Raw genomic sequence first — 25,246 nt, 5'->3', positions numbered from 1 at the left:
AGCTGACTTTTCAACAAAATCCATTCTTTCAGAGATAATTTTAATCTTTAGTTTTGAATATTTTTCGTAATCCCGGTAAAACATTCGTAACATTTTTCTCAATTTACAAAGATCAGCCTGTGCGTTCTTAGCAGCTGGTGTAAACTGCAAAAATATCCATGGTATCCGAGTAATAGTTTGAATATTTCAATTCAAGCTAGAAAAATACCTTAAAATGTTAAAATTAGTTTTATTTTTGGTTAGGTTCTAAGTACCCGAGTTTTAGAGTTTCAGTTAATATTGAGACGAGTCACTCTTACTATTCGGTTCATTACCACAAACTGTTTGAAAAATTTCAGTCACTATTAACTATAGTTCACCCTTTAATGTAATTTTGATTGTTTCAAAAATCAAATATCTTTGAAAAGACTGCAGTAAGAAAAATCATCAAAGATGCAGTTTTTTTGTAAAACGTGATTCGATTTTTATTTTTTGTTGTTGTTGTTTGATTAAAAAGGCACTAGAACTTTTTATTTCCGTTTGGAAGAGCCCTCTCGTGACATTTTAGGACTACTGGGTCAATACGATCACACCTGGGAAAAACAAAAAATAAAAAACAAACAAATAAACACGCATCCGTAATCTTTTTTCTGGCAAAAAATACCAAATTCCACATTTTGCAGATAGGAGCCTGAAACCCCCTACAGTTAGGATCAATGATACGTTGAAACCAATGTTGTGATTTTCATTAGGATTCTATGCTTTTTGGGGTGTGTTTTCCCCGTTTTCCGGGTTGCAGCGGTAGCTAGCAACCTAGTAAGAGACGATCACGTCCAATGTTAAGAAATATAAAACCCATAAATCCTAAAAAACGGAGTCAGATCGAAACAAAATGTACACCATTAGAACCGCCTTGTCCAAAACCCCTGTATAGGAAACCTTCTGTCCCTTGGCTTGAACAGCAAGGAAAATATATTGGCTTGAAAATCAAGAAAAGTGGCAGCTACTACAACATTCTGCCTAAACGAGATATTTTTTTCTTTTTTTCTTTTTTCTTTTCCACAGATAGCTTGGCACTGGAACATCGTAGAGAGTTGTTCAATTGCTCATTTTAAAGGAAATTAATTGGGTTAAAAATCTTTTGTAACTAAAATAAATTATTTCTAAGAGAGAATAAATTTTTTCACTAAAAACTACATTTTTGATGTCTTTTCATACTGCAGTCTTTTCAAAGATTTATTTACAATAAGGACCAAAGTCTATCTCATAGTAATTGATCCAACAGAGAAAAGAAAATGATGTCTTTGGTAGGCTATATATGACGTCAGGTTACATTTTATTTCCAATAAATTGGAACAGCTAAAGCAAAAAGCCTGAAGAATGTCCGAGGCAATGAAATTTTTGGACGAAATATAAAGCGTGACGACATATGTCACTAGAAGACACACAACATCAAACATCACAACGATCCCAAAATGTAAATAACGGACAATTAAACTAATCCAGGTTGGAGCTGTAGTAGCGATAGAGATGGCTGAGACACAATAAAGAACAAACCATGGCAGATATCGGGCTTAGTTTGATGCCTCATTTTCTGAAGATCGTCTCTTGCTATTCCAAAAAAAGCCATAGGCTTTTTCCTGTTTGTAGTCCGGTTTCCAGTGGTAATATAATAAAAACGAAATCTAGACTACAGTAAAATTAGCTAGCTGCCGATACAATCCAGGTTGCAGTGGTAGCTAGAAACCTGATTAGAGACAATCACGTCCCATAGTAATTTTGTAATAAAGAACGAATATACTGATTGTCTACTAATAACTATATACGATCTATATAGTGACATGGCGTAATATATAACACCAATTGTGTACTAATTACCATATATGACGTGATGAGTGACGTGATGTAAAAATTGAAAAAAATCAATTTTTATTTATTTTAATTTTTAGTTCAGAATCGCTAAGGTTATAAACTGCAAAAATATTTATGGTATTTGATCAGTAATTTTAATCTTTTAATTTAAACTAGAAAAATACCAGAAAATTTTTAACTTAATTCTATTTTTTCTTAGGTTTTTCTTACTTGATACGAGAACTAAACATCCTTTAACCGAGGTGAGGTTTAATTAAATATGACTACCTTATTATTGAATGCTACAGAAAAATCGTTCGATTTAAGCAATAAAAAATTAAACAGAAAGAAAGAAATAAATAAAGAAAGAAAAGAAAAAAAGTCTTCAAACATAAGGCACAAGACAAAGAGAGTAAGACAAATTCTGTTTCAGAAATGAGTTGAGTTTCTGGCCTTACACAAATTTTGACCAATTTCAATATGGAAGAAAGCCCTGTGATTACTATTCAATGTGATGGTGGTGATGTTAAATTCGAGAACTCCCTTTTAATAGCTGTTAGTGATGTCTTCAAGGTCATGCTAGAAGCAGACATGCTTGAAAAAGAAACCAATCTTGTTCTAGCCCATGATTTGAACTTTGAAACTATGAAAAGTATTATCGATTACTATAAAGATGGTTTCGAAAAAGGTTTCTGGAAGGTTTCTTGTTCTGAAACAGCAAACAGAGATTCATTTACATATATTGTAGAAAAAGTACAACTTTTTAACTATTAAAGAGGAAATTAATCAATATTTGCTCCAAAGTTATTTTGTCAAGCAAGATTTAACAATTTTTGAAAGTGTTTTCACTTATGGAAACCAGAATGAGAAAAAGTTAATTGTAAGAGAGATTGCTCGTAAGATTGCGGAAGGGGAAAAAGTTCCCCAGTTTGTTGCCAATTTTATTGCTCAGGATTTTGTAGAATTAGCTAAATATTGTTGTGCTGCTTTAAAAAACAACGAATTTACTAGATTTCAAGGTTTTTTAAAGACACTTTACAGTCGGCTATCCAAAGACTCTGAAAAAAAATTCAGTGGCGTTTATGGAAATTGTAGGAGTGATAGATATGCAAAACTTTTCTAGACGAGAAGTTGAATCCATTCTACAAAATCTTGCTATTTCTCCAAAGTTCCAGGGGTTCAAGCTACTACTTAAAAAAACCCTCAAATGCATTGACAAAATACGTGGCCGCAATTACAAAGAGATTTGTAGCCCTCATTATAAAGTTCCCAAATACGTATTGCGTTTCTAAGTATATCCGGGTTGCAGAGGTAGCTAGCAACCTTGTAAGAGACGATCACTCCAATGTTAATAAATATAAAAACCCAAAACTCCTAAGAAAAAAGTCAGATCAAAACAAAGAGTATACCATTTGAACTTCCTTGTCCAAAAACTCTATTTAGGAAACTTTCTGTCATTTGACTTTAACAGCAAGGGATATATATTGGCTTGAAAATCAAGAAAAGTGATAGCTACTACAGCATTCTGCCCAAGCGTATCTTTTTTTCTTTTTTCTTTTTTCTTCTTTTCCGCAGATAGCTTTGCACTGGAACATCGTAGAGAGTTTTTTCAATGGCTCATTTTAAAAGAAATTATTAGATTTAGTGCCATTTGAAATTCATTTTTTTTATTTTAAAGTAAAACAATTATTCCACTAAAAACTGCATTTGTATGGCCAATATTAATAAATGACGTCATAATCTTAGGTAGTAACCATATATGAAGTAATATCCGGGTTGCAGCGCTAGCTAGCCTAGTAAGAGATGGTCACGTCCAATGTTAATAAATATAAAACCCATAACTCCTAAAAAAAAAGTCAGATAGAAAAACCAGTACACCATTAGAACTGCCATGTCTATAACCCCTGTATAGAAAACTTTCTGTCACTTGGCTTGAACAGCAAGGGAAATAAATTGGCATGAAAATCAAGAAAAGTGGCAGCTACTACAGCATTCTGCCTAAACGGAATCTTTTTTTTCTTTCTTCTTTCTTTTCCACAGACCCTTTTGTAACTAAAACAAATTATTCACTAAAAACTGCATTTTTGATGTCTTTTCATGCTGCTGTCTTTTCAAAGATATTTGATTTTTGAAACAATCAAACAGTTCGTGGTAAAGCTATATTAAAATTTTATATGCCATATTAGCTTGGCACTGGAACATCGTAGAGAGTTGTTCATCTGGGTTGCAGTGGTAGCCAGCAACGTAGTACGAGACGATCACGTCAATGTTAAGAAATATAAAACCCACAACTTCTAAAAAAAAGTCAGATCAAAACAAAAAGTACACCATTAGAACCGCCATGTCTGAAACCTGTATAGGAGACTTTCTGTCATTGGCTTGAACACCAAGGGAAATATATTGGCTTGAAAATCAAGAAAAGTGGCAGCTACTACAGTACTCTGCCTAAACGGTATCTTTTTTTCTTTCTTCTTCTTTTTCCACAGATAGCTTGGAACTGGAACATTCTAGAGAGTTGTTCAATGGCTCATTTTAAAGAAAATTAATTGGGTTAAGATCCTTTTGTAACTAAAACATATTATTTTTAAAACAGAATAAATTTGTCCACAAATCCGGGTTGCAGCGGTAGCTAGCAACCTAGTAAGAGACGATCACGCCCCATAGTAGAAACTAAAGTTACCCATACTTCCTGAAAAAAGATACAGATCAAAACAATAAGTACACTATTAGAACCGCCTTGTCCAAAACTTCTACATAGCAAACTTACCGTCCTTTGGCTTGACTATCAGAATTTACAGTAAATTGATTTTTTAAGTAATCATAACCATATATGACATAAAAAGTGAAATGACTTAATATCTAATACCGATTGTGTACTAATAGCCATATATAACATAATGAGTGACGTGACGTAAAAGTAAACAAAATAATTTTTATTTTATTTTAGTTTTCATCCGGGTTGAAGCGGTAGCTAGCAACTTAGTAAGAGACGATCACGTCCAATGTAAAGAAACATAAAAACCCATAACTCCTAAAAAAAAGTCAGGTCAAAACAAAAAGTGCACCATTAGAACCGCTATGTCTGAAATCCCTGTATAAGAAACTTTCTGTCATTTGGCTTGAACAGCAAGGAAAATATATTGGCTTGAAAATCAAGAAAAGTGGCAGCTACTACAGCATTCCGACTAAAGGGCATCTTTTTTATTTCTTCTTTCTCTTCCACAGATAGCTTGGCACTGGAACATCGTAGAGAGTTGTTCAATGGCTCATTTTAAAGGAAATATCTAGATCTAGTGTGATGTGTACTTAATTTTTTTTTTAATAGAATCAATTTTTTACAAAAAACTTAATTTTTTAAATACAATATTGATCAATGACTTCATAGTCGTTTGATGTAGTTAGTACATAAAAGCTCAATCATCGAATAAAGCTGAAACTAATTAAAGGACAATTATGCCTCCATATATTCACAGTGATGTTTAGTATTTCCCATTACAACTGTAAACTGTTCCACAGTTGCCGGTCCATACCTTGGAAGCTTTTCACTAAACATGCAACATTTCTTTTGGATATTACTATGAAGTTTTGCGAAAGCATTTCTAGCTGACTTTTCAACAGCATCCGCTCTTTCAAAGAGAATTTTAATCTGTAATTTTGAATACTTTTCATGATCCTGGTAAAACATGCGTAAAATGTTTCTCAATTTACGTTATTCTCCACAAACGGCATATTTTTTTTATTCTTTTGTTTCCAGAGATAGCTTGGCACTGGAACATCGTAGAGAGTTGTTCAATAGCTCATTTTAAAGGAAATCTCTAGATCTAGTGCTATTTGTACTTTATTTTTTTTAAATTATTTATTTTTACGAAAAAGTTAATTTTTTAGATACAATATTGATCAATGACGTCATAGTCTCTGGATGTAGTTAGTATTAGATAAAGGCTCGATCATCGAATTTAAGCTGAAACTAAGTAAAGGACGATTATGCCTCCATATATTCACAGTGATGTATAAGATTTCCCATTACATCTGTAAACTGTTCCACAGTTGTCGGTCCATACCTTGGAAGCTTTTCACTAAACATGCAAAATTTCTTTTGGATATTAATATGAAGTTTTGCGAAAGCATCTCTAGCTGACTTTTCAACAAAATCCATTCTTTCAGAGATTATTTTAATCTTTAATTTTGAATATTTTTCGTAATCCCGGTAAAACATTCATAAAATTTTTCTCAATTTACAAAGATCAGCCTGTGCGTTCTTTGCAGCTTGTGTAAACTGCAAAAATATCCATGATATCGGAGCAATAGTTCGAATATTTCAATTCAAGCTAGAAAAATACCTTAAAACGATAAAATTAGTTTTATTTTTGGTTAGGTTCTAACTACCCGATGTGGGAATTAATATGTATTTTCAGACCCAAAAAATCAATTTTTTAATATATTTTATGTTTTAGTTTACAATCGCTTAAGTTATTATGTAAACTGCAAAAATATTTACGATATCTGAGCAATAATTTTAATCTTTTCATTCAAACTAACAAAATACCTGAAAATTCAAAAATTAGTTTTATTTTTTGTTAGGTTATGGGTACTCGATACGAGTCTTAAGAAGTGTTAATTAGATAAGAATATTATTTCTTGTTTTGTAATAAGATGCCTTCTAAGCGAGTTATACGTAATTAAAAAAAAAACAGTACTATACAAAAAACAGAGACAACATCTTAAAAAGAGAAAAGCAAAGGTATTCAACTGACAAGGCGTATTGAGATGCGAAAATTGAAACCGACAAACAGCGTTATTATAATTTACATTAAATCCGGGTTGCAGCGGTAGCTAGCAACCTAGTAAGAGACGATCACGTCCAATGTTAAGAAATATAAAAACCCATAGCTCCTAAAAAAGGAGTCAGAGCAAAACAAAAAGTACATTATAATATATAGTACATAGTAACAAAAGTACATCATTAGAACTACCTTGTCTGAAACCCTACTAGATCAATAATGAATGTCAGTCATCATAGTTTTATATTAGAGCTATAAGGTGAATAGAAAAACACGAAATTATATTGTTGTTTCTGAAGACGTCATGAAATAATACCATTGCGCCATGACGTCATGAAATAAAATCATTACGCCGTGACGTCATAATTACTATATAAGAAACGTCAAAACTGTAAATGGTCTCATTCATGAATACATAATGGTTAGATCAAAGCGAGCTAAACGCATGTTAAAAAAACACTACTACAAAAAAAAACAGAGATAGTATCTTGAAAAGAAAAAAGCAAAGGTATTCAACCGACCAGGCGTATCGAGAAGTAATAATTGAAAGAGCAAAACAAAACAGCAAGATGTGTTATCACATTGATGAAGATTACAGACTTGCAAAAATTGAGGCTGCCAAACAAAAGATCAAGGAGCGGTATCAAAATGATAAACTTTATAGAGAAGCAACAATTGAGCAGGCTAGACAAAAGATCAAGGAGCGTTATCACAATGATGAAGATTACCGAAAAATATATAAGAAAAAAGTTGCTACCAGAATGATGGGTAGATGCTGGGGTGACAAAAGCTATAATGAAAAAATTGAATTCTCTTTGAGTTTGTACCGAAGAATGCATAAGGACAAAGGGAAAAATTACATTCAGAAATACAAGAAGATGGCAAAAATGCAGGCTGATCTTCGTAAATTGAGAAACATTTTACGCACGTTTTACCAGGATCACGAAAAGTATTCAAAATTACAGATTAAAATTCTCTTTGAAAGAGCGGATTCTGTAGAAAAGTCGGCTAGAAATGCTTTGGCAAAGCTTCATAGTAATATCCAAAAGAAATGTTGTCAGTTTAATGAAAAGCTTCCAAGGTATGGACTGGCAACTGCGGAACAGTTTATAGATGCAATGGAAAATGTTCGACAACACAGTGAATATACGGAGGCGCACTTCTTAGAAAATTCGTATATTAATTTTGGAAGGAGCAATTGCAGTTTATGTAGCAGCAATAGAAATATATATACAAGCATACCTATCAAAAGCGAAGGAAAAGCAATGTTTTTCAATTATGGCAAAAACGAGCCTGTTAGGGTTATTAGTATATGTGTTTGTAAGACTAAAGATTTAGAACAAAGTCCTGGAACACCGACTCAAGAAAAAAGTATTTCTAACTGTGTTTTAAACAGTTCTTTTAGTTCTACTGAATATTTGGAAAAAATGCTCTGTGCAGTAGAACAAACTGTCCTGGAAAGTACGAGACAACTATTGAAAAATGCTCTGAAACTAGATCTGACAAGGAAATTATGATGGCTGAAGTCACCTATAAAAATCTGAGTAAACATTCAAAACCAAAAATTGGGCAGCAAGCTACTTGGCAATGTTGCCCTGATATCTGCAAGCTCTATCGGACGGATATTGAATTATGTCAAATTCTTTTTGATATCCATGAAAATAATTTAGCATTAAAATTTTTAACTGACAAAGTGGTTAATTTCTACCTTGGTGGCTTGGATTATTGTGAAATCAATTACAGGGACACAAGAAAGCAGGGGTATTCGTTATACTGTAGCCCAAATGAGGGATGTCAGAGCTATTTGCGTTCTCTAAAGGCGCTAGCTCCACATTTTCCTGTCTTGACCTGTTTCATTAATATCGTATATAAGGCAGTAACAAAATCTAAGATTATGCAACATATTAATCTACTAAAAGTCGAGGGCTCGTACAAGGAACTAAGTCATTATTTAGAAGAACTGTCAAGTATACTCTGTCGTAATAGTCAAGACGTCATCTACGGTGTTAGCAATATTAGAGTTTCTGTTGATAAAAATACAATAATAAAATTATTTGGTGAGAGCCTTGATAAGGTAGCTAACATCAGTGATGTATACCCCACAATGCATTGTGACAGTTGCGAGCAGATAAAGACAAAATACCAATTGAAGAGTCTAAGATCCCTTTCAAATAAGAAAGTTTTTGATGTAATGATGGCCACGATTTCATTTTACAGGTTGGAAAGAGGATGTCTTAGATTCATTTTCTGTCTGGGATTACTGTGCAGGGAAAATGTTTAAAAGTCAGGACAATGTCCGATCAGTATTAAACAACTTTTATATCGGCTATGCACAGGAATGCATAAAGTATCTAAATAAGTCTGAAATGGCAGTGATTCGATTGGTAATGCCTTGTCTTACGCTCGTCAGATTAGGGCAAGGAACTGCATTGAAGAGACCTAGAACAGAACTTGTTGACGCTCTTAAGGGTAGAATAATATATCTACCTGTTGATGTGCAAGCAAATGCAGATATTCAGCCTGAAAAACTTCTTAACATTGATAGTTTTGTAGTCATTGTTAATGGTCACCCTACTTACAACAAGAATGTTTGAACTGCACTAATAGATCTCAGAAAAGTCCATGAAGCACTGTTGTGGTTAAGAGAGAAAAACAGTCTCTATAAAACAATACGTGCATACACCCTAGAAGATTTAAATAAAATACTTGAAGCGCGTCTTGCTGAAAAAGCGGTTGGTGTTGATAATTTACCTGAAATACTGGAAGCTGCAATCCTTCAGAAACTGACAGAAAGCGCAAAATCTACATTGATTGAACATTTTTCTGTCCAGCCTCTCAATTCAGTGGTTTTAAAAGACTTCATAGAAGATTTTAAGCAGATGAAAGATCTTGTTACTGACCAATTTCAAATCAAGAAACTAAAAGGTGAGAGCGAAGACTTATTTCAGGAAGAACTTGATCTAAAAGTGTTACCAAATCTTTTCCCGAAAGGCAAATATGGCCTGCGAGACAAGGCAAGACCTTTTCGGATTAGGAATGCAGAATATTTTAAATCAAGGCTTCTTAGCAGACATACTAAATTTCGTCTTGACAAACAGTTTCTTTTTCACAGCCTCCAATTGCAAGAATTCTCTTACATGTGTAATAGCGTCGGTCATATTTTGCGGACTGTGAAACCAAATCAAAATGCTCGTCAATTTATAAACAGGCTTCATTCCCGTGATGGAGAGATGGAAGCGACTTTGTTTTCTGTTCAGTCAAAAATCAGAGGATCTCAGCAGTATTTTCAATCTCTTTCTTATAAAGTAAAGTCAATGATTGAGCAATTGGGTCCACCGACTTTGTTTCTGACAATTTCATGTGCTGAGTGATACTCTCCTGAATTTATTGACTATTTACGGACTGTCCATAAGAACTTACCAGGTTTAGCAAAAATGACCCCAGCAGAGTTGACGTGTTAGATCCAGTTGCAGTTTCCATGCACTTTGACAAAAAATGGACACCTATATTTAATTAGCTAATTTGTTCAAAGACAAATCCTTTGTTTGGTAAAATTTAGGATCATTTCTGGCGTATCGAGTATCAGAAACGAGGTGTGCCTCATGTACACTTTGTGTTGTGGATTGAAGATACTCCTATTATTGGGAAATCAACAGCATCTGAAGTTATTCAGTATATAACTTGTGAAATAACAAATAGTCCAACTCTTCACAAACTGGTCAAACACCATCAAGTGCACCACTGTAATAAATACTGTCAAAGAAAACATAAGAGAAGAAGAGGAAGATGGTTACGTATGATATTTTTCATACGTTCCGGTCTTTTAGGGTAGATATCAATAACCCAGTGGGCAATGTACAAATCACTACTCTTTGGATCGTTTTTAGCAAGCTTTTCAAGCTCCTCATACCTTCTCAGTATCCTCTTCACCTCGCTCTTTTTCGCAAGGTCAATATATCTAAATTGTCTAGAAATACTATACGATTTAGTACCAAGAAGCCTATCAGCAGCTTTAACTGCTCCAACTTGACGGGTTTTTATGGACTTCAACAAGTAGGACGTAGTTCATTGACCAAGACTTTTGCATGCATTATTTACTTCCTCCCACATTTTTTCTATTTCGACACTCTCTGCTTTAGTCATGTAATCGGTAATGTAACACGGTAATTTAGAGCCCAAATTGCCAATATGTTGAACATCAATGTTTGCTTGATTAGCAATAACTAACGCAGGAGAATAGTCATTTATATAACGCTCGTCGTCTGTTCGAAGCAGATGATATATTCTTTTTCTACGCTTTTTATGGTCTGTACCATGAGCCAAGCAGTCAAGGATGTCATATAATTCTGTTCGTTCCTTTTTAGGACGAGGAAAGCCAAACTTACAATACGTAACCCATCTTCCTCTTTTTCTCTTATATTTTCTTTGACAGTATTTATTACAGTGGTGCACTTGATGATCTTTGACCAGTTTGAGAAGGGTTGGACTTTTCAATCTATTTGGCATTTCACAAGTTATAATACTATCGATATACTGAATCACTTCAGATGCTGTTGATTTCCCAATAATAGGAGCATCTTCAATCCACAACACACAGTGTACATGAGGCGCACCTCGTTTCTGATACTAGATTACGCCAGAAATAATCCTTAATTTTTACCAAAAAAAGGATTTGTCTTGGAACAAATTTGCTCATTAAATATAGGTGTCCATTTTTTGTCAAAGTGCATGGAAACTGCAGCTGGATCTAGACACGTCAACTCTACTGGGGTCATTTTTGCCACACCAGGTAAGTTTTTATGGACAGTCCGTAAATAGTCAATAAATTCAGGAGAGTACCACTCAGCACATGAAACTGTCAGAAACAAAGTCGGTGGACCCAATTGCTCAATCATTGACTTTACTTTATAGGAAAGAGATTGAAAATACTGCTGAGATCCTCTGATTTTTGACTGAACAGAAAACAAAGGCGCTTCCATCTCTCCATCACGGGAATGAAGCCTGTCTATAAATTGACGAGCATTTTGGTTTGGTTTCACAGTCCGCAACATATGACCGACGCTATTACACATGTAAGAGAATTCTTGCAATTGGAAGCTGTGAAAAAGAAACTGTTTGTCAAGAAGAAACTTAGTATGTCTGCTAAGACGCCTTGATTTAAAATATTCTGCATTTCTAATCCGGAAAGGTCTTGCCTTGTCACGCAAGCCATATTTGCCTTTCGGGAAAAGATTTGGAAACACTTTTAGATCAAGTTCTTCCTGAAATAAGTCTTCGCTCTCACCTTTTAGTTTCTTGATTTGAAATTGGTCAGTACCAAGATCTTTCATCTGCTTAAAATCTTCTATGAAGTCTTTTGGAACCGCTGAATTAAGAGGCTGGACAGAAAAATTTTCAACCAATGTAGATTTTGCGCTTTCTTTCAGTTTCTGAAGGATTGCAGCTTCCGGTATTTCAGGTAAATTATCAACACCAACCGCTTTTTCAGCAAGACGCGCTTCAAGTATTTTGTTTAAATTTTCTAGGGTGTATGCACGTATTGTTTTATAGAGACTGTTGTTCTCTCTTAACCACAACAGTGCTTCATGGACTTTTTTAAGATCTATTAGTGCAATCCAAACATTCTTGTTGTAAGTAGGCTGACCATTGACAATGACTACAAAACTATCAATGTTAAGAAGTTTTTCAGGCTGAATATCTGCATTTGCTTGCACATCAACAGGTAGATATACTGTTCTTCCCTAAAGAGCGTCAACAAGTTCTGTTCTAGGTCTCATCAACGCAGTTACTTGACCTAATCTGACGATCGTAAGACAAGGCATTACAAGTCGAATCATTGCCATTTCAAAATTATTTAAACACTTTATACATTCCGGTGCACAGTCGATATGAAGGTTATTTAATACTGATCAGACATTCTCCTGACTTTTCAACATATTCCCAGCACAGTAATCACAGACAGAGAATGAATCTATGACATCCTCTTTCCAACCTTTACAATGAATTAGCTGTTCTCTGTCATCTTTGGGTATGTCTTGTTGGAGGTGTTCTAAAATCGTGGCCATCATTACATCAAAACCTTTCTCATTTGAAAGGGATCTTAGACTCTTCAATTGGTATTTTGTCTTTATCTGCTCGCAACTGTCACAATGCATTGTGGGGTATACATCCCTGATGTTAGCTACCTTATCAAGGCTCTCACCAAATAATTTTATTGTTGTATTTTCATCCACAGAAACTCTAATATTGCTATCACCGTAGATGACGTCTTGACTATTACGACTGAGTCTACTTGACACTTTTCTAAATACTGACTTAGTTCCTTGTACGAGCCCATGACTTTTAGTAGATTAATATGTTGTATAATCTTAGATTTTGATACTGCCTTATATACGCTATTAATGAAATAGGTCAAGACAGGAAAATGTGGAGCTAGTGCCCTTAGAGAATGCAAAAAGCTCTGACATCCCTCATTTGGGCTACAGTATAACGAATGCCCATGCTTTCTTGTGTCCCTGTAAATGATTTCACAATAATCCAAGCCGCCAAGGTAGAAATTAACCACTTTGTCAGTTGAAAACTTTAATGCTTTATTATTTTCAAGGATTTCAAAAAGAATTTGACATAATTCAATATCCGTCGGATAGAGCTTGCAGATATCAGGATGACATTTCCAAGTAGCCTGCTGCCCAATTTTTGGTTTTGAATGTTTACTCAGATTGTTATAGGTGACTTCAGCCATCATAATTTCCTTGTCAGATCTAGTTTCAGAGCATTTTTCAATAGTGGTCTTGTACATTTCAGGACAGTTTGTTCTACAAAACAGAGCATTTTTTGCCAAATATTCAGTAGAACTAAAAGAACTGTTTATAACACAGTTAGAAATACTTTTTTCTTGAGGTGTTCCAGATATTTGTTCTAAATTATTAGTCTTACAAAGACATATACTAATAACCCTAACAGGTTCGTTTTTGCCAAAATTGAAAAACATTACTTTTCCTTCGCTGTTGATAGGTATGCTTGTATATATATATTTTTATTGCTGCTACATAAACTACAATTGCTCCTTCCAAAATTAATATACGAATTTTCTAAGAAGTACGCCTCTGTATATTCAATGTGTTGTCGAATATTTTCTATTGCATCATTAAACTGTTCCGCAGCTGCCAATCCATACCTTGGAAGCTTTTCATTAAACTGACAACATTTCTTTTGGATACTACTATGAAGTTTTGCCAGAGTATTTCTAGCCGTCTTTTCAACAGCATCCGCTCTTCCAAAGAGAATTTTAATCTGTAATTTTGAATGCTTTTTGTGCTTCTGGTTAAACATGCGTAAAATATTTCTCAATTTAAGAAGATCAGCCTGCATTTTTGCCATCTTCTTGTATTTCTGAATGTAATTTTTCTCTTTGTCCTTATGCGTTCTTCGGTACAACCTCGCAGAGAATTTAATTTTTTCATTATAGCTTTTGTCACCCCAGTATCTACCCATTATTCTAGTAGCAATTTTGTTCTTTTGTTTATTTCGATAATCTTTATTATTATCATACCGTTCCTTGCTCTTTTGTTTGGCTGTCTCAATTTTCCCTTCTCGATACCCCTTATCCATAGCATACCTCTGTTTTGCTCTGTCATATTTCATTTTCTTAAATTCTGGATCACAAGACATCTTGGTAGCAATCCTTACGCGTGCTCGAGCTTTTTGCGTTTGGTGGCATTTTTATCTCTTTTAAATAAACTTTTCATATATTTCAGGATGTTAGCTTTACTTTTTGTGTAGTAAAGTTTTCTATTAGTAGAAATTTGGATTGCTCTATTTTGATATTTTTTTTGGTTATTCTTTCTTTTTTTCCACTCGCGTGAGACCATATTTTTTCAATGTTTAAAACAATTATACACTATACCCCGTGTCGTGTAGCTAAAACCTAACATAAAACAAAACTAATTTTAAAATTTTCAGGTATTTCTCTTGTTTGAATTAAAAAATTAGTATTATTGGTTAGACACCATAAATATTTTTGCATTTTACATAATAAGTTTAGTGATTCTGGACTGAAAGCTAAAATAATGGGAATTATAAGACAATAATATGGAGATACGGTGTTTACGGGTTACAAACCAAAAAAAATTTGATTCCAGAATACATTAATAACTCTGAACTGAGATGAAAAAAATTTTGGTTCCAGGAGACAAAAAGCAAAACTAATTGTAAAATTTTCATGTATTTTTCCAGTTTAAATTAAAAAATTAGTATTATTGATTAGACATCATAAATATTTTTGCAGTTTACATAATAACTTCAGCGATTAAGCCAAAAAGAAAATTTTGGTTCCAGGAGACAAAAAACAAAACTAATTAAAAAATTGTCAGGTATTGCTCTAGTTTGAATTAAAAAATTAGTATTATTGGTTAGACATAATAAATTTTGCAGTTTACATAATAACTTTAGAGATTCTGAACTCCAAACTAAAATAAAAAAATTTGAATATTTCTCATTGGAAATATAGAACAACAATATAGAGATACGTAATTTACGGGTTAAGCCAAAAAATTTTGAACTAAGATGATATTAATTAATGGCGTATAAAATGGTGTAGCGATTCAATTGAAGCAAAAGGAAAACCAAACTAATTTTTAAATTTTCAGTTTTTTTTCGCGGTTGAATTAAAAAATGGAAATTATTGTTCAGACACCCTAAATATTTTTGCACTTTGCAGCTAAATAAATTTTTTTTTTATAATTTTCAGGAATTATTCTATTTTCAGGTGACAAATAAGATTTTTTTTTCAAGGAATCGAGCAGCTAACTAAGTTTAATATATACAATGGTATGTTCTTCGAATGATCTCTTTTCATTAGGTTCCTATCTACCGCTGCAAGCCGGAACTATTAAAAAAATATTTTATCTTTAATTACACAAGAAACTAGATGTAGCAAGTTTTACTATTGAGAAGAGTCGCTCTTACTATACAACATACAGTTCGTTATCACGAAGTGTTTGCTTTGATGTATCTATTGGTACCAAAATTTCGCTCTTTAGTGTTTCGGTTACTATTGAGACAAGTAGATATTATTACTAATGAGTTCATTACCATGAACTGTTTGATTAGCTATTATTACTATTGAGTTCATTACCATGAACTGTTTGATTGCTTCAAAATTCAAATATCTTTGAAAAGACTGCAGTATAAAAACACATCAAAAATGCAATTGTTTTGACAAAATTGATTTTACTTTAAAAAGTATTTAATTTTTAATTACAAAAGTGACTAGATGTAGCAATTTCCTTTCAAATTAGCTGTTATACAGCTCTCTATGATTTTCCAGTGTCCAGCTAGCCGAGGAGAAAAAAAGCGGAGAGAAAAAAATATCCCGTTTGTGGAGAATAACGTGGTTAAAGTCAATTTGCTAGATTTTCAAGCCAATATATTTTCTTTGTTATTCAAGCCAAAGGGCGGTAAGTTTCCTTTATAGGGGTTTCGGACAAGGCGGTTCTAAAGGTGTAATTTTTCTAGGAGTTAGGGGTTTTTATATTTCTTAACATTGGACGTGATCGTCTCTTACAAGGTTGGTAGCTACCGCTGCAACCCGGATCTAGTAGGGTTTCAGACAAGGTGGTTCTAATGATGTACTATTGTTTTGATCTGACTCTATTTTTAGGAGTTCTGGGTTTTTATATTTCTTAGCATTGGACTGATCGCCTCTTAATAGGCTGCTAGCTACTGCTGCAACCCAGATTCACATATATAGTTATGAGAGGCAGCGTGACCGAGTGGTCAAAGGCGCTGGTGTTAGCCACCAGTCTCTTCGTAGGCGTGGGTTCAAATCTTACAGCTGGTATACGATTATTATGATTTATGTAAAAACATCAAATATCTTTGAAAAGCCTGCAGTATGAAAAGACATCAAAAATGCAGTTTTTGGTGAAAAAATTTATTCTCTTTTAGAAATAATTTATTTTAGATACTAAATATTTGTAACCCAATTAATTTCCGTTAAAATGAGCCATTGAGCAACTCTCTACGATGTTCCAGTGCCAAGATATGTGTGGAAAAGAAAGAAAGAAAAAAAAGAGAAAGAAAAAAATATGCCGTTTCTGGAGAATAACGTGGTTAAAGTCAATTTTTCTTGATTTTCAAGCCAATATATTTCCTTTGCTGTTCAAGCCAAGTGACAGAAAGTTTTCTATACAGGGGTTTCAGACATGGCGGTTCTATTAGTGTACTTTTTGTTTTGATCTGACCTTTTTTTTAGAAGCTATGGGTTTTTATATTTCTTAATATTGGACGTGATCGTCTCTTACTAGGTTGCCAGTTGCCGCTGCAACCCGGATGGTAGCTTTAGCGATTCTAAACTGAAAAATAAAATATATAAGAAATTGAATTTTTTGGTTTGGAAATGTATATTAAATCCCACGTCGGGTAGTTAGAACCAAACCAAAAATAGAACTAATTTTAAAATTTTAAGGTATTTTTCTAGCTTGAATTGAAAGATTTAAACTATTTCTCGGATACATTGGATATTTTTGCAGTTTACACAAGCTGCAAAGAACGCATAAGGACAAAGTTAAAAATTATATTTATAAGTCCTAAAAGATGGCAACAATGCAGGCTGATCTTTGTAAATTGAGAAACATTTTACGATTGTTTTATCGGGACTACGAAAAATATTCAAATTACAGATTTAAATTTTCTCTGAAAGAACGAATTTTGTTGAAAAGTCGGCTAGAAATGCTTTGGCAAAACTTCATAGCAATATCCAAAAGAAATGTTGCATGTTTAATGAAAAATTAATAAGGTGTGGAGTATGGACCGGCAACTGTGGAACAGTTAAAAGATGTAATGGGAAATATTAAACATACCTTTGAATATATGGAGGCATAATTATCCTTTACTTAGTTTCAGCTTTATTCGATGATCGAGCCTTTATATACTAACTACATCCAACGACTATGACGTTATTGATCAATACTGTACATAAAAAATGAAGTTTTTCGTAAAAAATTGATTCTACTAAAAAAGATTAATTACAAATGACACTAGATCTGGAGATTTCGTTTAAAATTAGCCATTGAACAACTTTCTACGACGTTCCAGTGCCAAGCTATCTCTGGAAAAGAAAGAAGAAAGAAAAATAGATGCCGTTTAGGCAGAATGCTGTAGTACCTGCCACTTTTCTTGATTTTCAAGCCAATATATTTCCCTTGCTGTTCAAGCCAAATGACATAAAGTTTCTTTTAGAGGGGTTTCAGACATGGCGGTTCTAAAGGTGTACTTTTTGTTTTGATCTGACTGTTTTTTTCAGGTGTTATGGGTTTTTATATTTATTAACATTGGATGTGATTGTCTCTTACTAGGCTGCTAGCTACCACTGTGACCCGGATTAATCTGAATCTTTTCTCAGGATTTATGGGTTACTTTAGTTTTAACTATGGGGCGTGATCATCTCTTACTAGGTTACAACCCGGATTATATAAAAAAAAACCTTATTGACAAATACCATTTATGATGAACTATATCGGTCCTTTATGTAATAAGTTGCTAGCTACCGCTGCAACCTGGAAAATAGACTGAATACAAACAGGAAAAAGCCTACGGCTTTTTCTTCTTTGAAATAGTAAGAGACGAACCTCAAACAATCAAGTAGCTAAATAATTCCAATGTATGCAATTGCTTGTTATTCCAATGATCGTCTTTTAATTTAAAACCCCAGGATATATCAGTTACTATGGGCAAGAGATTGGTCTTCACTGTAATTTTTCCTCCGTCCTCACGGTCTTTCCCCGTGATTGCAGGAACATATGTCCACATAAGTATACATATTAGAAGATGATCTTCACGGAGACTCTTAAGACTGATATAACTCTACAAGCCTACGCTGTAGTTAAGTGGCATATACCAGTTAGTATAGGCACGAGTTCGTTCCTTATTATAAAAAAACTCAATTGAAATACGGTTCCTGTTCAACTTATATCTATTTTTGCAATACATTTATGGAAATTTGCTGTGTATTTAATGTTTTGGATACCATGGGCTAAAGTTTGTTCTTTGCTATAATTATATGTCTTAACATTGGACGTTATCGTCTCTTACTAGGTAGCTAGCTACCGCTGAAACTCGGATGATAATGTCAGTTGCAACTGGGGTTCATTCTATGCTATATGATTACAAACAGGAAAAAGCCTATGGCTTTTTCTCCTTTGAAGTAGTAAGAGACGAACCTCAAACAATCAAATAGCTAACTAAGTCCAATGTATGTGATGGTTTTTTATTCAAATGATCGTCTTTTAATGTAATCTCTTACTAGGTTGCTAGCTACCGCTGCAACCCGGATATGATTTATGTACAAAAATCAAATATCTTTGAAAAGACTGCAGTATGAGAAGACATCAAAAATGCAGTTTTTAGCGGAAAAATTTAGTCCCTTTTATAAATAATTTATTTTAGTTACGAAAGATTTTTAACCGTATTAATTTCCTTTCTAATGAGCCATTGAACAACTCTCTACGATGTTCCAGTGCCAAGCTATCTGTGGAAAAGAAAAAAAAATATCCTGTTTAGGCAGAATGTTGTAGTAGCTGCCATTTTTCTTGATTTTCAATCCAATATATTTCGCTTGCTGTTCAAGCCAACGGACAGAAAGTTTGGTATATACAGGTTTTGGACAAGGCGGTTCTAACGGTGTACTTTTTGTTTTGATTCGACTTTTTTTTAGGAGCTATGGGTTTTTATATTTCTTAAAATAGGACGTGATCGTCTCTTACTAGGTTGCTAGCTACCGCTGTAACCCGGATTTTACTATGGGCTAAGGCTTGTTCTTCACTGTAATGTTATTCAAGCCAAAGGATGGTAAGTTTGCTATATAGAATTTTTAGACAGGGCGGTTCTAATAGTGTACTTCTTGTTTTGATCTTAATTTTTTTCAGGAGTTATCGGTTACTTTAGTTTTTACTATGAGGCGTGATCGTCTCTTACTATGTTGCTAGCTACCGCTGCAAACCTGATCAAACAATCAAGTAGATAACAATGATTTCTTATTCCAATGATCGTCTTTTAAAGTAATCTAATTACTCTAACTGTTATCGGTCTGATGTGATCTGTTCGCGGTCTGATCAGACCTGTTATTTGTTTAATGTGAAGTTACAAACAGGTATAAGCCTATGGCTTTTTCTTAATTGGAATAGTAAGAGACGACCCGGCTACAACATACGATTTTTACGTCATTGATCAATCTTTAACATGAAGTATGCAGTTTTTCGTAAAAAATATATTCTAATTTAAAAATAATTTGTTTTAATTACAAAAGGTTTTTAACCCCATTAGTTTCCTTTAAAATGAGCCATTGAAAAATCCTCTACAATGTTCCAGTGCCAAGTCATCTATGGAATAAAAAAAAGAAAAAAAAGGCCAATATATTTTCTTTGTTATTCAAGCCAAAGGGCGGTAAGTTTCCTTTATAGGGGTTTCGGACAAGGCGGTTCTAATGGTGTACTTTCTGTTTTGATCTGACTTATTTTTTTTAGGAGTTATGGGTTTTTTATATTTCTTAACATTGGACGTGATCGTCTCTTACTAGGTTGCTAGCTACCGCTGCAACTCGGATTGCTAGCTACCGCTGCAACCCGGATGTATATACAAACAGGAAAAAGCCTACGGATTTTTCTTCTTTTAAATAGTAAGAGACTAAACTCAAACAATCAAGTAGCTAACCAAGTCCAATGTATGGAATGGTTTGTTATTTCAGTGATCGTCTTTTAATGTAATGATCGATCCTTTATGTAAACTGAAAAATAAAATATATTAAAAAATTGAATTTTTTGATCTGAAATACATATTAAATCCCACATCGGGCAGTTAGAACCTAACCAAAAATAAAACTAAATTTAACATTTTATGGTATTTTTCTAGCTTGAATTGAAATATTCAAACTATTACTCTGATCACGATCCTTTATGTAATCTTTTAATGTAAATTATAATGTATCTTCAATATGAAATATGCAGTTTTTCGTAAAAAAACTGATTCTATTTTAAATATAATTTCTTTTAATTACAAAAGGTTTTTATTAATTTTCTTTAAAATGAGCCATTAAACAACTCTTCGATGTCCCAGTGCCAAGCTATCTGTTGATTTACTAACCTATACTAGAATAAAGCGGCGTATAAAATTTAGTATAGGCAAGAGGTCGTTCTTTATTATATTCTTCTATGTAATGACTTAGTTCCTTGTACGAGCCCTCGACTTTTAGTAGATTAATATGTTGTATAATCTTACATTTTGATACTGCCTTATATACGCTATTAATGAAACAGTTCAAGACAGGAAAATGTGGAGCTAGTGCCCTTAGAGAACGCAAATAGCTCTGACATCCCTCATTTGGGCTACAGTATAACGAATGCCCATGCTTTCTTGTGTCCCTGTAATTGATTTCACAATAATCCAAGCCGCCAAGGCAGAAATTAACCACTTTGTCAGTTGAAAATTTTAATGCTATATTATTTTCAAGGATATCAAAAAGAATTTGACATAATTTAATTTCCGTCGGATAGAGCTTGCAGATATCAGGGTGAAATTGCCAAGTAACCTGCTGCCCAATTTTTGGTTTTGAATGTTTACTCAGATTGTTATAGGTGACTTCAGCCATCATAATTTCCTTGTCAGATCTAGTTTTAGAGCATTTTTCAATAGTTGTCTCGTACTTTTCAGGACAGTTTGTTCTACTACACAGAGAATTTTTTGCCAAATATTCAGTAGAACTAAATGAACTGTTTAAAACACAGTTAGAAATGCTTTTTTCTTGAGTCGGTGTTCCAGGAATTTGTTCTAAATCATTAGTCTTACAAACACATTTACTAATAACCCTAACAGGCTCGTTTTCGCCATAATTGAAAAACATTGCTTTTCCTTCGCTGTTGATAGGTATGCTTGTATATATATTTTTATTGCTGCTACATAAACTGCAATTGCTCCTTCCAAAATTAATATACGAATTTTCTAAGAAGTACGCCTCCGTATATTCACTGTGTTGTCGAACATTTTCCATTGCATCTATAAACTGTTCCGCAGTTGCCAATCCATACCTTGGAAGCTTTTCGTTAAACTGACAACATTTCTTTTGGATATTACTATGAAGCTTTGCCAAAGAATTTCTAGCCGACTTTTCAACAGCATCCGCTCTTTCAAAGAGAATTTTAATCTGTAATTTTGAATACTTTTCGTGATCCCGATAAAACATGCGTAAAATGTTTCTCAATTTACAAAGATCAGCCTGCATTTTTGCCATCTTCTTGTATTTCTGAATGTAATTTTTCCCTTTGTCCTTATGCGTTCTTCGGTACAACCTCGCAGAGAATTTAATTTTTTCATTATAGATTTTGTCACCCCAGTAACGCTCCTTGATCTTTTGTTTGGCTGTCTCAATTTTTACTTCTCGATACACCTGGACAGTTGAATACCTTTGCTTTTGGTTTTTCTTATATTTGATGCGGTAATCTTCATCATTATGATAACTCTCCTTGAACTTTTGTTTGGCTGTCTCAATTTTTACTTCTCGATACACCTAGACGGTTGAATACCTTTGTTTTCGGTTTTTATTATATTTGATGCGGTAATCTTCATCATTGTGATAACTCTCCTTGAACTTTTGTTTGGCTGTCTCAATTTTTGCATGTCTATAATCTTCATCATTGTGATAACACATCTTGCTGTTTTGTTTGATTACTTTTCGATACGCCTGGTCGGTTGAATACCTTTGCTTTTTTCTTTTCAAGATACTATCTCTGTTGTTTGTGTAGTACTGTTTTTTCAATTTGCGTGCAGCTTGCTTGATTGAAACCATTATGTAATTATGAATGAGAACATTTACAGTTCTGACGCTTCTTATATAGTAATTATGACGTCACGGTGTAATGATTTTATTGACGTCATAGCGCAATGATATTATTTCATGACGTCTTCAGAAACAACAATATAATTTCGTGTTTTTCTATTCACGTCATAGATCTAATATAAAACTATGACGACATTCAATATTTATCTAGTAGGGTTTCAGACAAGGTAATTCTAATGATGTACTTTTGTTTTGATTTGACTCTATTTTTAGGAGTTTTGTTATATTTCTTAGCATTGGACTGATCGTCTCTTACTAGATTACTAGCTACTGCTGCAACCCAGATTCACATATATAGTTATTTATGAGAGGCAACCTGGCCGAGTGGTCCAAGGCACTGGTGTTAGCCACCAGTCTCTTCGGAGGCGTGGGTTCAAATCTTACCGCTGGTATACGATTATGTTTGAAAGACTGCAGTGTGAAAAGACATCGAAAATGCAGTTTTTGGTGGAAAAATTTATTCTCTTTTAGAAATAATTTATTTTAGTTACAAAAGGTTTTTAACCCAGTTAATTTTCTTTAAAATGAGCTATTGAACAACCCTCTACGATGTTCCAGTGCCAAGCTATCTCTGGAAACAAAGAAAAGAGAAAAGAGAAAAAAATATCCCGTTTAGGCAGAATGTTGTAGTAGGTGCCACTTTTCTTGATTTTCAAGCCAATATATTTCCCTTGCTTTTCAAGCCAAGAGACAGAAAATTTCCTATACAGGGGTTTCGGACAAGGCGGTTCTATTGGTGTACTTTTTGTTTTGATCTGACTCCTTTTTTAGGAACTATGGGTTTTTATATTTCTTAACATTGGACGTGATCGTCTCTTACTAGGTTGCTAGCTACCGCTGCAACCCGGACTAGCTACCGCTGCAACCCGGATTGCTAGCTACCGCTGCAACCCGGATAAAACACCGAGACAACTCACACACAGAGACGACACATACAAAGATTGACACACGCACAGAGACGACAAACACACAGAAACAACACAAACACAGAGACGACACACACACAGAGACGAGACACAAGAGACTACACACACATAGAGATGACACCAGCAAAGAGATGATACAGACACAGAGACGACGCACTCACAGAGAAGACACAAACACAGAGACGACACACACACAGAAACGACAAACGCACAGAGACGACGATAATACAGAGACGACAAACAAACATAGACGACAAACACACAGAGACGTTATTCAGTGATCGTTTGTTATTTCAGTGATCGTCTTTTAATGTAATGATCGATCCTTTATGTAAACTGAAAAATAAAATATATTAAAAAATTGAATTTTTTGATCTGAAATACATATTAAATCCCACATCGGGCAGTTAGAACCTAACCAAAAATAAAACTAAATTTAACATTTTATGGTATTTTTCTAGCTTGAATTGAAATATTCAAACTATTACTCTGATCACGATCCTTTATGTAATCTTTTAATGTAAATTATAATGTATCTTCAATATGAAATATGCAGTTTTTCGTAAAAAAACTGATTCTATTTTAAATATAATTTCTTTTAATTACAAAAGGTTTTTATTAATTTTCTTTAAAATGAGCCATTAAACAACTCTTCGATGTCCCAGTGCCAAGCTATCTGTTGATTTACTAACCTATACTAGAATAAAGCGGCGTATAAAATTTAGTATAGGCAAGAGGTCGTTCTTTATTATATTCTTCTATGTAATGACTTAGTTCCTTGTACGAGCCCTCGACTTTTAGTAGATTAATATGTTGTATAATCTTACATTTTGATACTGCCTTATATACGCTATTAATGAAACAGTTCAAGACAGGAAAATGTGGAGCTAGTGCCCTTAGAGAACGCAAATAGCTCTGACATCCCTCATTTGGGCTACAGTATAACGAATGCCCATGCTTTCTTGTGTCCCTGTAATTGATTTCACAATAATCCAAGCCGCCAAGGCAGAAATTAACCACTTTGTCAGTTGAAAATTTTAATACTATATTATTTTCAAGGATATCAAAAAGAATTTGACATAATTTAATTTCCGTCGGATAGAGCTTGCAGATATCAGGGTGAAATTGCCAAGTAACCTGCTGCCCAATTTTTGGTTTTGAATGTTTACTCAGATTGTTATAGGTGACTTCAGCCATCATAATTTCCTTGTCAGATCTAGTTTTAGAGCATTTTTCAATAGTTGTCTCGTACTTTTCAGGACAGTTTGTTCTACTACACAGAGAATTTTTTGCCAAATATTCAGTAGAACTAAATGAACTGTTTAAAACACAGTTAGAAATGCTTTTTTCTTGAGTCGGTGTTCCAGGAATTTGTTCTAAATCATTAGTCTTACAAACACATTTACTAATAACCCTAACAGGCTCGTTTTCGCCATAATTGAAAAACATTGCTTTTCCTTCGCTGTTGATAGGTATGCTTGTATATATATTTTTATTGCTGCTACATAAACTGCAATTGCTCCTTCCAAAATTAATATACGAATTTTCTAAGAAGTACGCCTCCGTATATTCACTGTGTTGTCGAACATTTTCCATTGCATCTATAAACTGTTCCGCAGTTGCCAATCCATACCTTGGAAGCTTTTCGTTAAACTGACAACATTTCTTTTGGATATTACTATGAAGCTTTGCCAAAGAATTTCTAGCCGACTTTTCAACAGAATCTGCTATTTCAAAGAGAATTTTAATCTGTAATTTTGAATACTTTTCGTGATCCCGATAAAACATGCGTAAAATGTTTCTCAATTTACAAAGATCAG

General features: G+C 33.8%; 1 pseudogene; it reads left to right on the top strand.

Annotated features, from left to right (window-relative positions):
• Positions 1-2,265: 2,265 nt before the first annotated feature.
• LOC148939620 (uncharacterized) lies at positions 2,266-3,122 on the top strand (annotated as a pseudogene).
• The last annotated feature ends 22,124 nt before the right edge of the window (positions 3,123-25,246 follow it).

Source organism: Artemia sp. Qi Xiang Cuo, chromosome 21, assembly GCF_049724085.1.
Source record: "Artemia sp. Qi Xiang Cuo chromosome 21, ASM4972408v1, whole genome shotgun sequence".
NCBI lineage: Eukaryota > Metazoa > Arthropoda > Branchiopoda > Anostraca > Artemiidae > Artemia > Artemia sp. Qi Xiang Cuo.
Note: the sequence above shows the minus strand (reverse complement) of the source record. Positions and strands in the feature narration are given on the sequence as shown.